General features: G+C 41.9%; 1 long non-coding RNA gene across 1 annotated transcript; it reads left to right on the top strand.

Moving 5' to 3' along the window:
- Positions 1-20: 20 nt before the first annotated feature.
- On the top strand, positions 21-13,037 carry LOC144293113 (uncharacterized). Its single transcript, XR_013360613.1, has 3 exons — positions 21-110; positions 895-1,060; positions 12,841-13,037. It is a non-coding gene; the product is annotated as an uncharacterized LOC144293113 (long non-coding RNA).
- The last annotated feature ends 695 nt before the right edge of the window (positions 13,038-13,732 follow it).

Here is a 13,732-nt window from a genome sequence, read left to right as displayed (position 1 = left end):
TCAGAACCCTGGGATTATGACGCGACTGGAAGACGTTCAACAGACTGAGCCACCCAAGTGCCCTACATTTCAAGATAAGCAGTTAAAACACGGAAGAGTGACCTTTTTTTGTGTGTATTATCAATAAGAATCTTTAGGCTTTGTGTATAATCCTTCCAAGTGTCATTTTGAAGAGTATTTGTTTTCTAGTGAATTTTTCAAATACATTCCATCTGTGAAACATCTCTTTTTGAAAAGACGACCTTTAAACATGAAGTTGAAAAGAAATTTGTGGTAACTAATTTTACCATTAAATGAGAAACATCAAAACTGATATGTTTTTATTGCTATATTACTTAGCAATAGTACTTTTTGATGTTTGACATATTGATCTTTTTTTTTTTTTAAGATTTATTTATTTATTCAGAAAGAGAGAGAGAGGCAGAGGGAGAAGCAGGCTCCATGCAGGGAGCCCGACGTGGTACTCGATCCGGGGCCTCCAGGATCACACCCTGGGCTGCAGGCGGCGCCAAACTGCTGCGCCACCAGGGCTGCCCCTGGCATATTGATCTTGTGTGATTTAGCAAAATCACATAAAATGAGATCCATCCTTTTTGTTACCAAAAACATACTACTCGCTAACCTATGTGAAAAGAAAGTGAAAAAGAAGAGAGATTATGAGAAGGTTGTATCTTAGCACCTCTCTTTGTATGTGCCATGTAAGAAGGTCGCATTAAAATTGCTACACCTTATTGCTAAATCAGATGACCATAATGAGTTCTTTGGTGTTTATATAAGCCTCATAATCACAGTGTTTGGAAAAAAATAGGCAAGTTTATTTCACTTTTATGTAATAGTTCTAAATTAATTGTCAACATTCACAAAACAATTTTGTTCTACATGGACACTTGGCAGCTTGGATATCTCCAGCGTCATGAAACCACATCCCATACAGCATTTCCATTGTCTCAAAGCTGAATCAGCTTGGTCCCTAGCAGCTCTGTCAGTGGAGAGGATAAGGCCACAATCCTGAGGACTCAACATGGAAGTGGAAAACATCACTTCTGCTCACACTCCATAGGTAATTTGCTTAGGTAGACACTCCTCCCTGGGAGGGAAGAGAGAGAAATATGTTGTTCCCATGTTCCCAGAAGGAAGGAAAGACAGGTTTTGGAGGACCGCTCACTACTCCCTAAGCAAACAGTTAAGGCTTTCGGTGTAATAGGTATACCTATTACAGGTATAAAAACATTTTGTGTGATTTTAGAATTCTTGAGATTGGTCTGAGTTTAAAAGGCGGTATCTGTAATATTCATTCCCATTGTGTGTGCCTAAGAAATGGTGTCTACCAGTCTTATGAACAAGGATTCTAGTTTTTAATGTATAAATTAAATCTAGTTTATGCCATGTTTTAATAAAATATCAATGCAAAACAATTAGTGACTTTTCACATTCAAAGAAGTTTAGTGGCAAAATGTCTCCTGTAGGCATGTCTAACTACTTGTGCACAGATTTATTTCAAAGTCGTTACAGAATCATTCTGATTCATAACATTCTAGATTTTTGTCAAAGCTTAAAAATAGCAATTGCCATCATTGCACACATCCTTCCTTGGTGATGAAATCCATGACACCTCGCACGTAGGTAAGGACAGCTTTTTTTTTTCGATGACCGTATGCATAATATTAGTCACATAACAAATAATCTTCAAATCCTCTGCTACTGCCATGCCTTTGAAAGCAGAAAATATCAATAATTTCATCTTCCAACACATCTTAACATATAGGTGGAGACATTGATTAGCCAGATGCACAACATGTTTAGAAACATTCACACTTTGAATACTTATCACTATAATTATAATTATTTAATAATTGTCTCAGCCTTCTGTTTCAGAAACATCAGTCTTCTTTGCATTGTTCTATTGTGTAGAGATTGAAAGCTATAGATTTAAAATTGATGATTTGTATACACTACTATAGCATTAATTTTACAAAATAGAGAGGCTTACATGAGCCAGCTTGATAATGGTGTCATCTAGCTTCGTGAAATAATTTCTCAAGAATACTTATTTATGAAATAAAGTAGATCTAATGCACATAAAAAATGCAGGGATATTTATCTATTTTGTATTATTTATTCATGATACTTCTCTTTTCCTCACTCTTGCCATGGTTTAATATGGAGAAAAAAAACTCTACTTTTCCAGTGAACTTTGCCTTGACCAGGTATTTTTTTTCCTTTTCCTTTTCTTTTTCTTTTTCTTTTTCTTTTTCTTTTCTTTTTCTTTTTTTCTTTTTTCTTTTTCTCTTTCTTTTTTCTCTTTCTTTCTTTCTTTCTTTCTTTCTTTCTTTCTTTCTTTCTTTCTTTCTTTCTTTCTTTTTTTCCTTTCCTTTCCTTTCCTTTCCTTTCCTTTCCTTTCCTTTCCTTTCCTTTCCTTCTTTCCTTCTTTCTTCTTCTTTTTTTTGCCACTGGAATGCAAATAGAACAGATTTACCATTACCGAGAAGAGGTTTTTAGAGATGTGTGTTTCCACTCACCACTCTGGGAACACATCCCATGTAAGATAGGCCCCTTCATCCTGGATCCCAAAGTGAGGAAACACACAGAGGAGTGTCTCATCCAGCTTGCATCCTACATCCAGGTCCAGCAACGATAAACCCAGTAGAGTGCTCAAGAGTCATAATAGACTCTCAGGGATCCCTGGGTGGCGCAGCGGTTTGGCGCCTGCCTTTGGCCCAGGGCGCGATCCTGGAGACCCGGGATCGAATCCCACATCGGGCTCCCGGTGCATGGAGCCTGCTTCTCCCTCTGCCTGTGTCTCTGCCTCTCTCTCTCTCTCTCTGTGACTATCATAAATAAATAAAAATTAAAAAAAAAAAAAAATAAAATAAAATAAAAAATAGACTCTCAGACGCTGAAGCAAGACATAAATGCAAGGCATTATGAACATCGAAGTTGCCAGCGGAATATTGTGTATGATCACGACAGAACCAGACTGATGCCAAGAGTGGCACCAGATGTAGAATGTTGCCAGGACAAAACCTCAACAGCGTGGTATTTGCATTAGAGACTCATGGTTCAGGCATTCGGCTGTTATTGCAGATGCAAAATATTCAGCCCATGTAAAATAGTGGGATGAAATTTGGTAAAACTGTCACCTGACATAACTTTGGGGTAGAACTGTTCCAAATGAGCCCTGGAACAAGGGCACAGGAGTTCCCTGAGCTGGAGTGGTTTCTGCTTGTTCTGAGCAGAAACAGGAAGAGGCACTGTATGTTTCTGTTTACTCCTCTGAATCCTTCCTCTTCCCTAAAACCCCATGTCCCAGAGGAGAGGAGCTCCTTCAGGTTGTGTCCTAGAATGAGGAGACTTTAATCCCACACTTAATCTGTGGCTAATCACAGCTAAATCTAGCAGAGGTCATCTCCGCAAATTACAGCATATAGTTTAGTAGAGAAGCAGCCAAAAATGCATAGACCTGTGAGTCATTAACATTTGTCACTGTCACTCACTGGTTTCCAGGGTTATTATATGCATATGGCAGGGCAGATATAGACAACTAGATTTTCCTTTACACTGTCAGAAATATATTTTTGTCATTAAAATATTTTGAAAAAAATGCTTTGATTTTTTTCTTTTCTACAATATTTTAAAGTATTCATGAAATGGTTGCATTTATAATCCATCTAAATGTTCATCCTTTTATAGTTTTGTATTATATTGCTTCCCCATGTCTTAGAATCATCATATAGTCTTTTTTTTTTAAAGTTCTATTTTGCCTAATGTATGTGTCTGGGATATCAGACTTCAGATTCTTAAAGGGAAAAATTAATTGTTTTTTTTTTTGGAAAAATTAATTGTTGATTACAATCAGCAGTTGAGCCAATTAAAAAAATAATCTCTGCTAAAATAGTTGGTGTTTAAATTGCATATAATATTCTCACTAAAGGAATACATCAATAATTTACCTAGAGATAATGTTTTAGCAGGCAATGTTTAAAAGAATTTAGACTAATGAATTGCATAATCATTCACAAAATCAGTCATTATCGATCAAAGATTCCTTCAATAATTTGTCTAATGTTCAGATTTTAGATTTGTAATTACAAGGTTTTTTTTTTTTAATTTATTTATTTATGATAGTCACAGAGAGAGAGAGGCAGAGACACAGGCAGAGGGAGAAACAGGCTCCAGGCACCGGGAGCCCGACGTGGGATTCGATCCCGGGTCTCCAGGATCGCGCCCTGGGCCAAAGGCAGGCGCCAAACCACTGCGCCACCCAGGGATCCCTAATTACAAGGTTTTAAGGGCTACTCCAATCAGCTGTATAAATCCATAACTTTCCCAAAAAATAAAATATTGTATACTAAATCAGACTTTCTATGATGATTAGAAAGGTAAATTTATTTCAAAAATCAATGTGTTTGTAGCTGATATGCAGTATTTTGATCTAAATTCCATGCTAAAATAAAAGTTGGTAATATTATTATATAATAATAGTTTTGAAGCAAGCAGACCCAGTCAGAACCCAGGAGCAGGTCCCACAGGACTAGCCAAGCGGGTCCTTGGCTGCGTGTAGGGGAGGACTCAAACATGAACCAGAGGAACTGAAAAGAGAGGTTATCGTGTAGTGTAAATGACAGGTATAGCAGACAGAGTGTCTGGACTTGGAAAGGAGAGTGAATCTTGATGTCATGTAGAGCTAAGGGGTTATATTAGGAAAGGTTCGAGGGTACACATTCTTCCAGGAATTCAGGGTAGGTTCCAATCAAGGGCAGATGTGAAGTGAACAATAGGTGCTACTCCATAAATAATCAAAGCATTGATGCCAAGTATCAGCCCAGGTTGGTTTGAAGCTAAGTCCTGGAACGTGTTTGGGATCTGGCTCTTGTTAGGTGTTATCAGGTGTTTGGGGCCTAGGGCAAAATTCAGAGAATGATTAACTTTCTTGCTTCCCCTGGAAGTGGGGTCTTTGGCTTATTCAGAGGCAAAATGTGGAACATGAGTAAATGGGGCCTAGCAGAAAACCAGCAGAGAGGGAGCTGGAGTCCCGTCTGCACCCCCCCCATACTAGTTTTGACTCTTTCTTGTAAAATGATCCCTGAATAACTTCTGTGTCCTTTTTGAGTAACCTGATTTTCCTGAAGGTCCTTTTGTTAAGTCATCCCTACATTGAGTCAATCTAGTACCTCTTTCACTTATAAAATATATCTCAGTCTATTACTTATCGGTTGTGCAAAGTGAAGAAAAAATTCATTTTTGTCATATTTCCTCATTTAAATGTGGACAATAATATTCTCATGTAGTTACTGTGAATAAAATTTTTTAACACAAAACAGAGTATCCAGTATATAATAAGTATATAAGTGTGCATTTCCACGTCACTGAGAAATTCCCACCTCTTCCCTGTGTAATCACCTATCTTGTTTCCAGAAGTCTTCTTTATTCATAAAAATGAATTTTCTCTTTGTACTTAGCAATGCCTACAGGTAGTAGACAAAATATGTCCTTATACAAAGGAAAGCAATGTGCGTCCGTATACATACCAGTTATAATTCTCAACATTGATATAAGTAGCTATACTCTTAGAGAATTATCCATGGATATGTATGTGCACGTGCCTGGGTGCATTTATCTACATGTTCAGATTAGTAGAGAAGAGGGAAAGGATATACTTTGTAATAGACAATATAGCCTCTGTTGGAGTATAGATGATAAATAATAATAACGTGTGGCCTTTGAGTCATTTTGGAAGTCACCCTTCTTCTCAAATATAAGGGAATCAAGTCAAATTCTTTAATTTGAAAAAATTTTTAAAAATTTGACGACAATTAAGACTCATGTTTCTAACAAGGCCCCATTTGTTGGGCTGTCACAATAAAAATTAACACCAGCATTTATGAGGCCCTGGCTCTTTTCTCCTGGAAGAACTATCCTGCCCATTGTTTGTCATGACCCCTGGCTCTACATGTCAAGAAACTCTTCTTTCTCTGTTGTGCTCTTTGGTCACAGCTTCTGTGAACGGGTATTCTGGGGCCCTCCATCCTTGGTATCATACTCCCTCTAAAGACTACTGCTTATGGAAGACTAATGGTCTGTGATTCCAAAAGTCAGTGGTGCGTTTAGTTCAACCTCATGGTTTCTTTGCTAACAAGATCCCTTCACAAGTTCAAGTTCACTAGACATTGCATTTGTCACTAATGGCAGGCAGTTTTCCCCAATCATATGTATCAAATCTGCTTTATTTTCTGCTGCTTTGCTCCCATGTGCCCCACCTCAATTCAGTTCTCAAATTTGAGCACTCTCTCGTGCTCCCTTCCTCCCTCCCTCTCTCTCTTCTCTCTCTCTCTCCCTTTCTCTCACACTGTCCAATAAAGATATTTTACTGAAACTCTGGATCTTCCATTGTTTGGAGTTAGAATCGGTGGCTTCAGCTTAGAAAGCCCTTCATCCCTTCATCTGTGCCCACCAGCTGGCCAGTTCGTTTAGGTATAAACCCATCTCTTCCCACATGGGTTTTAATCCAGCCCACAGAAGCTCGCACAACCTAGCAAGGGTTCATATTCTGAGTCCTGTTTCTAGTTTCTCCCCTGGAACTTTGACCCAGCAAATACATGTGGGTTTTTTTGTCTGTTTGTTTGTTTTCTTTTTTCTTCCTTGTTGCAGATGATGATTAAGTAAATCTTTTCTGTTACAAACATGGATTACTGTTTTTAAAGTCTCCAGTATTAGTTTTCTCACTTTTTGCCATGCAGCTGTTAAGTCAATGCCACATATTTTTGGGGTTGGCTAAGACAGAGCCCTGCTTCAAAAAGTTGCATTCTCTGTGAGCTAGGATCCTAATTTTCCATATTGTTAGGAACTGTATTTAATAATGAGAAAGCAAAACTATCCATCCAGTGGCCTCCATCCTGGTAGTTCAAAGAAGTCAAAAGGAATGTTCAAGAAACCAATTATTTAGTGATAAGTATGTAAAAACTGCAAAATATGAGAGGCAACTTGGGAAGTAATGAGAATGAAAGACAGCAAAGGTGACATCCCACTGAAAGAAGAGAGAAACAAACAAACAAAAAATATTAGCCCTTTGAAAATACCTGCATTGCACTTTCTTAAATTATGAGTTGGATATGATGCTTAAATAACTAAGTCTTCCTCCAGATATCAAGGAGGCAGATGAAAAAAAAGAAAGCCTTCAAATAGAATAAGTAGATTGTTTGCTTATTATGCCAACAACTTTAGAAGGTCCTGACTTTTTAGAAAGAATAATAAGTAACAAATAAGTTGTTTAGAAATGGCTAGTAGTACCATTCTCTGTGAACCAAATAAGGACAAAAACATTAGCTACGGCGTACTTACACATATAGTTGTATATATAACATGGGATTAATTAAAGGCACCTAGGGCATTATTCAAAGGTGGAGAGAGGCAAGTTTGAGGGAGGACCCCCTAAATATAAACAGAGTAAAGAAAAGGAAATTAGTCTGTTAAAGCAATGAGCTTCAAGAAATTGATTTTTACTAATGATAACAAATAGAAATGTTCTCAGGAAAGCAAGTTCAAAAGGTAAATGAGTCCCGGAAATCACAAAGCCGACTTTCGGAAATCATTTCAGCTGTACTTTCTAAAAGTTTATATTGAATAAGAAAAAGAATGAAAATAAACCATCCAAACTCATAGCTACATAATACTGTGAAATTTAAATCTGATAACATGGACATAAGGAAAGAACAATCAGGATAAAAGTAGTTCAAAGATATGCTTCTCCCAGAACACAAGGCAGAGGAACATCCTTTAAGATGTATTTTGTATTTAGGAAGAGATAACCAAAATAAAGCATCAGTACTGTCCTTTAAAGTAAACGATATCTGGGAAACGAACTAGTGGTGGTGGAAGGGGAGGTGGGCGGGGGGTGGGGGTGACTGGGTGGCGGGTACTGAGGTGGGCACTTGACAGGATGAGCACTGGGTGTTATTCTGTATGTTAACAAATTGAACACCAATAAAAAATAAATTTATTAAAAAATAGATTTGATACTGGTGGAGCAATTAAAGTGTATAATTCTTTTTATATATTTTTTCCTTTTTATATTTTATTTACATTTATTTTATTTTTTTCCCATTGCTAACAGTAATACGTGCAGATCATGACCTGAGCCCAATGCAGACACTCAACCATCTGAGCCAACCTGGGTGCCCCAAGTATAATACTTTAATATATTATTGGATTTTATATACAAATAGTTTGTTGAGAGCTTCTGCATCTGTATTAAAGAAGGATATTGACTATGGTTTTCCTTTTTTGTAATGCATTTCCCTGCTCTGGTTATTAGTAGGTCATCAAATTATTTAATAGCTATAGGTCCATTTCAATGATTGATTTCTCCTTGTTTGAGTTTTGGTTTGTGCTTTTCAATTATTCTATTTCATCTATATCATTAAATTTGAGGGCATGGAACTATCTGTATTATTCCATTATAATCCTTTTAAGGTCCATGAGATCCGAAGTGATGACACTTTCTCATTTCTGATATTTGTGATTTATGTCTTCTCTCCTTCATTTTTGTTAGACTGCCTATGGCTTTTCAATTTTCTTAGTCTTCTCAAAGAACTACCTTTTGATTTTGTTGATTTTCCTCATTATTTTCTTGTTTTCAGTTTTATGTATTCTGTAATTTTTATTATGTCTTCTCTTCTGTTTGCTTTAGATTTAAAATTGTTCTTTTACTCTCATTTCTTGAGGAAGAAGTTTAGGGTATTGATTTTGGATCTTTTTTTCTGATATGATGTAAATTTCCCTCTAAACACTGCTTTTGCTGAATCACACTCATGTTTTTAATATGTTTACATTTTTCTTACATTCAAAATATTTTTTTTCAAAATATTTTCTAATGAGAATTTTTTCACTAAGTCATGTGTTGTTTGGGCAGCCTGGGTTGAGCTTGGAGGCACTAGTCTTGTGTGCCGGGACATTCCAATTACCTCTCCCAACACTTCCGTCACGCAGCGAGCCTAGGCCTTTTAGAAGCGAGGTTACCTGCAGGCAGGATGTGGAGGTACAGGCCATAAGCTCAACTCTCAGAAGTGTGTATGCATGGGAGGCAGATGAATGCTACGCACTCGGACATGGGAGTTGGAACCTAGCTACACTCTGATTGAAGAAGGTCTTTGGAAATCGCTGTATTCAACTCAGATACACGTGAGTTCAGGCACAACGATTCCACATGCTTTTCTCACAACCTCTCCCAGCAACTACCATGAGGATGTTAGCAGCTACGTCTACAGTGAGGCAGGATGAGGGAGGGTTGTGCCCTGACCTCAGCTCTCACAGGGAAGCATGCCTAGAAGCCAACTCTCAACTAGCTGCGTTCTTATGGCAGTGAGAAGGTAGTATTCTCAGTCAGAAGGTTCCAAGATTACCACTCTACTGCACCTGGAGATACCGTCCAGGTCTGCATTGTTAACTTGCGTCTCAGAAGCCTCTGGCAAACGTCTCTGGTGAAGACGAGTGAAACTCACTCTGCAGGCAGTGTGGAACTGTGAGGGACTGAGGGTGAGCTCAAGTCTCAGAAGTAAGGTGCTTTTGGACAAGGCGATCAGCTACCTTCTCACATATGGAACTTAGTATGTAGCACCATTCTGCCACAGGAATTACTAGGAAATCGCTGGATTGAGCTTGGAGGCACTAGTCTTGTGTGCCGGGACATTCCAATTACCTCTCCCAACACTTCTGTCACGCAGCGAGCATAGCCCTTTTAGAAGCGAAGTGTACCTGCAGGCAGGATGTGGAGGTACAGGCCATAAGCTCAACTCTCAGAAGTGTGTATGCATGGGAGGCAGATGTCTGCTACCCACTCGGACATGGGATTTGGAACCTAGCTACACTCTGGTTGAGGAAAGCCGTTGGAAATCGCTGTATTCAACTCAGATACACGGGAGTCCAGGCCCAATGCTTACACATGCTTTTCTCCCAACCTCTCCCAGCAACCTAACATAAGGATGTTAGCAGCTACGTCTACAGTCAGGCAGGATGCGGGAGGGTTCTGCCCTGACGTCAGCTCTCAAAGGGAAGCATGGCTATAAGCCAACTCTCAACTAGCTGCGTTCTTATGGCAGTGAGAAGGTAGCAGTATTCTGAGTCAGGATGTTCCAAGATTACCACTCTACTGCACCTGGAGATACCGTCCAGGTCTGCATTGTTAACTTGCGTCTCAGAAGCCTCTGGCAAACGTCTCTGGTGAAGACGTGCGAAACTCACTCTGCAGGCAGTGTGGAACTGTGAGGGACTGAGGGTGAGCTCAACTCTCAGAAGTAAGATGCTTTTGGACAAGGCGATCAGCTACCTTCTCACGTATGGAACTTAGTATGTAGCACCAGTCTACCACAGGAATTACTAGGAAATCGCTGGATTGAGCTTGGAGGCACTAGTCTTGTGTGCCGGGACATTCCACTTACCTCTCCCAACACTTCCGTCACGCAGCAAGCCTAGGCCTTTTAGAAGTGAAGAGTACCTGCAGGCAGGATGTGGGGGTAGAGGTCTAAGCTCAACTCTCAGAATTGTGTATGCATGGGAGGCAGATGTCTGCTACCCACTCGTACACGGGAGTTGGAAACTAGCTACACTCTGATTGAAGAAGGTCATTGGAAATCGCTGTATTCAACTCAAATACACGTGAGTTCAGGCCCAACGCTTCCACATGCTTTTCTCACAACCTCTCCCAGCACCTAACATAAGGATGTTGGCAGCTACGTCTACAGTCAGGCAGGATGCGGCAGGGTCCTGTCTTGAGCTCAGCTCTCAAAAGGACGCATGGCTCGGTGCGGTAAGTCAGGAGGTTCAATGAATACCGCTCTGCTGCACCTAGAGACAACCATTGAAGACTGCAACTTGCCCCCTGCGTCCCATGAGCTTCTGGCATACATCTCTAGTGAGGATGTTCGATACTCTATCTGCAGGCAGTGTGGAACTGTGAGGGACTGCGTGTGGTCTCACCTCTCAGAATCAAGTTCCCCTGGACACTGCGTTCAACTAGCTTCTCTTGTATGGAAGTTAGTATGTAGTGCCAATGTATGAGAGGAATTCCTCGGTAGTCGCTGAATTGAGGTTGAAGACACTTGTCTCCTGGCCTGCACCTTCCAATTGCCTCTCACACCACTTCTGTCACGCATTGAACCTAGGCCTGTTAGAAGCGAAGTGTACAAGCAGTCAGTGTGGGACCCAGGAAATTTCTTTTTATTTGTTTATGATAGTCACACAGCGAGAGAGAGATAGAGAGGCAGAGACATAGGCAGAGGGAGAAGCAGGCTCCATGCACCGGGAGCCCGACGTGGGATTCAATTCCGGGTCTCCAGCATCACGCCCCTGGCCAAAGGCAGGCGCTAAACCGCTGCGCCACCCACGGATCTCGGGACCCAGGAAATTTAACAAAAATCCCCTACACCTGGACAAGCAGAGCAGGACTGATTCCGTTTTGTGCTACACCTGCCACCTCCTGTATGACTCCTACATAACCTGCTTATTATTTAAGGTGCTGCCCCACCCTAGTCGAGCCGCTGGGCACACCCTAATCGGAAATCGGCTCATAACAATGTAACCCTGCTTTGTGCCCGCCAAAACTGCGCACCAATTCTGACCAAAGTAATAGGCCAGCTCAAATGGATACTATAGGGTAAGATGTAATTCAATCAGCCACCTGAGTGTGGACCGACATGACTGTGCAACTTTCTGTGTATCCCATGGGCCCCTGGCCCCTATAAAGCTGCTATGCCTCTTAGTCTCGGGGTCCAAGTCCCTGCTCTGCTGTGTCGGGTATACTTAGAGCCACGCTCCAGCTTGTGAATAAACCCTTGTGTGTTTGCATCGGTGTCGGCTCCTCAGTGGTTTCTCGGATTCTTAATCTTGGCCACAACATTTGGGGGCTCGTCCGGGATCTGAGAGACCTCCAGGACCTTATCCGGAGGATTTCACGCGTGGTGAGTGCACTCAACTTTTTCCACCTTTTGCACGCGTATTCTCTGAGAGCTCTAACCTGTAGGAATTCCAATCTGTATTAGGTCGGCATTGGCTTAGGCGGATGCGCTGGTGGGCCATCAACCGGGGGTCTTGAGGAGACGTCCCTTGCCCCTGCCTGGAGGATGGAGGTCCTATCTGTAAGGAGGACGGAGGTCCTCATCTGTATGGTGGACGGGGGTCCTCATATGAAAGGAGGATGGGGTCCTCATCTGTATGGAGGATGGGGGTCCTCATCCGTAAGGATGACGGGGGTCCTCATCCGTATGGAGGACAGGGTCCTCATCCGTAAGAGGACGGGGGTCCTCATCCGTAAGTAGGACGGGGGGTCCTCATCCGTATGGAGGACGGGGTCCTCATCCGTAAGGAGGACAGGGGTCCTTATCTGTATGGAGGACGGGGGTCCTCATCTGTAAGGAGGACGGGGGTCCTCATCTGTAAGGAGGGCTGGCTGCCAGCCCTTCGGATTACTTTCTGTCTTGTCTCCGCAGCCGCACTAGAACGTTTGTCTGTTACTGTGTTCTTGTTACCTGTTTGCGTGCTGGTCTGTGTTACCTGTTTGTGTGCTGGTCTGTGTTACTGTGTTCTTGTTAACTGTGTGTTTGACTGTGTTATTTGTGAACTGTCATAACTGTCTGTGCCTTGGTGTGGACGGGGGACATAATGGGGCAGATGCAAACCATACCCTTGTCTCTTATGCTCTCCCACTTCTCGGATGTTAGGGAAAGAGCTCTTATTCTGAGCATAGACATACAGAGAGAGAGATTCCAAATTTATTGCATATCAGAATGGCCAACCTTTGATGTGGGATGGCCCCGAGAAGGAAATTTTCACCTACCTATTATCTTACAGGTTAAGGCCGTGAACTTCAGGGACAAACCAGATGGCCACCCTGACCAGATGCCCAACATCCTGGCCTGGCAGGACATGATCGAGAATTCCCCTCCTTGGCTAAAACCCGTTTTTACTCCCCAAAGCACACAACTGCCTGAAGGTAAGGAGAGACTCCGGGTCCACCGCCAGACTCTAATGGCAGGTCTCCAGGCTGCCGCGTGCAAGACGACCAATCTGGCCAAGGGCTATGATGTGAGACAGGGTAAGGATGAGAGTCCAGCAGCCTTCTTAGAGGGAGCAATAGAGGCTTTTAGGCAGTACACCCCTATGAACCCAGAAGCCCCGGAAACAAAGGCCGCAATTATCATGGCTTTTGTTAACCAGGCCGCTCTGAACATTATAAAGAAATTACAAAGAGTAGAGAGACTGGGAGAGAAGAGCTTGCAGGACTTAGTGATAATAGCAGAACGAGTCTATTATAGAAAAAGTCCGGAAGAACTGCATGTTACCACCCCACACGCTATTAAAGGGGTACTCAACAGCCCCCAGACAGCTGGATCAGCAATGCCCATCTGACCCACTATCAGAGCCTCCTGCTAAACCCCACCAGAATTTTATTTAAGCCACCGACAACCCTGAATCTGGCAACGCTACTCCCTAACCCAGACTGGGACCCCCCTCTGCATGACTGTCAAGAAATTTTGGCACAGGTGTACGGAATCAGCGCTGATCTCCAGGACCAGCCACTGCCGAACGCCGATGCCACCTGGTACACGGACGGCAGCAGTTTTGTCCGAGAAGGGGTCCGATTTGCGGGGGCAGCCATACCATAACCACGGAGACAGAGACCGTCTGGGCGGAGCCATTGACAGCCTGAATGTTGGCTCAATGGGCAGAACTGATCCCATAG

Source organism: Canis aureus, chromosome 21 (assembly GCF_053574225.1).
Source record: "Canis aureus isolate CA01 chromosome 21, VMU_Caureus_v.1.0, whole genome shotgun sequence".
Lineage (NCBI taxonomy): Eukaryota > Metazoa > Chordata > Mammalia > Carnivora > Canidae > Canis > Canis aureus.
Note: the sequence above shows the minus strand (reverse complement) of the source record. Positions and strands in the feature narration are given on the sequence as shown.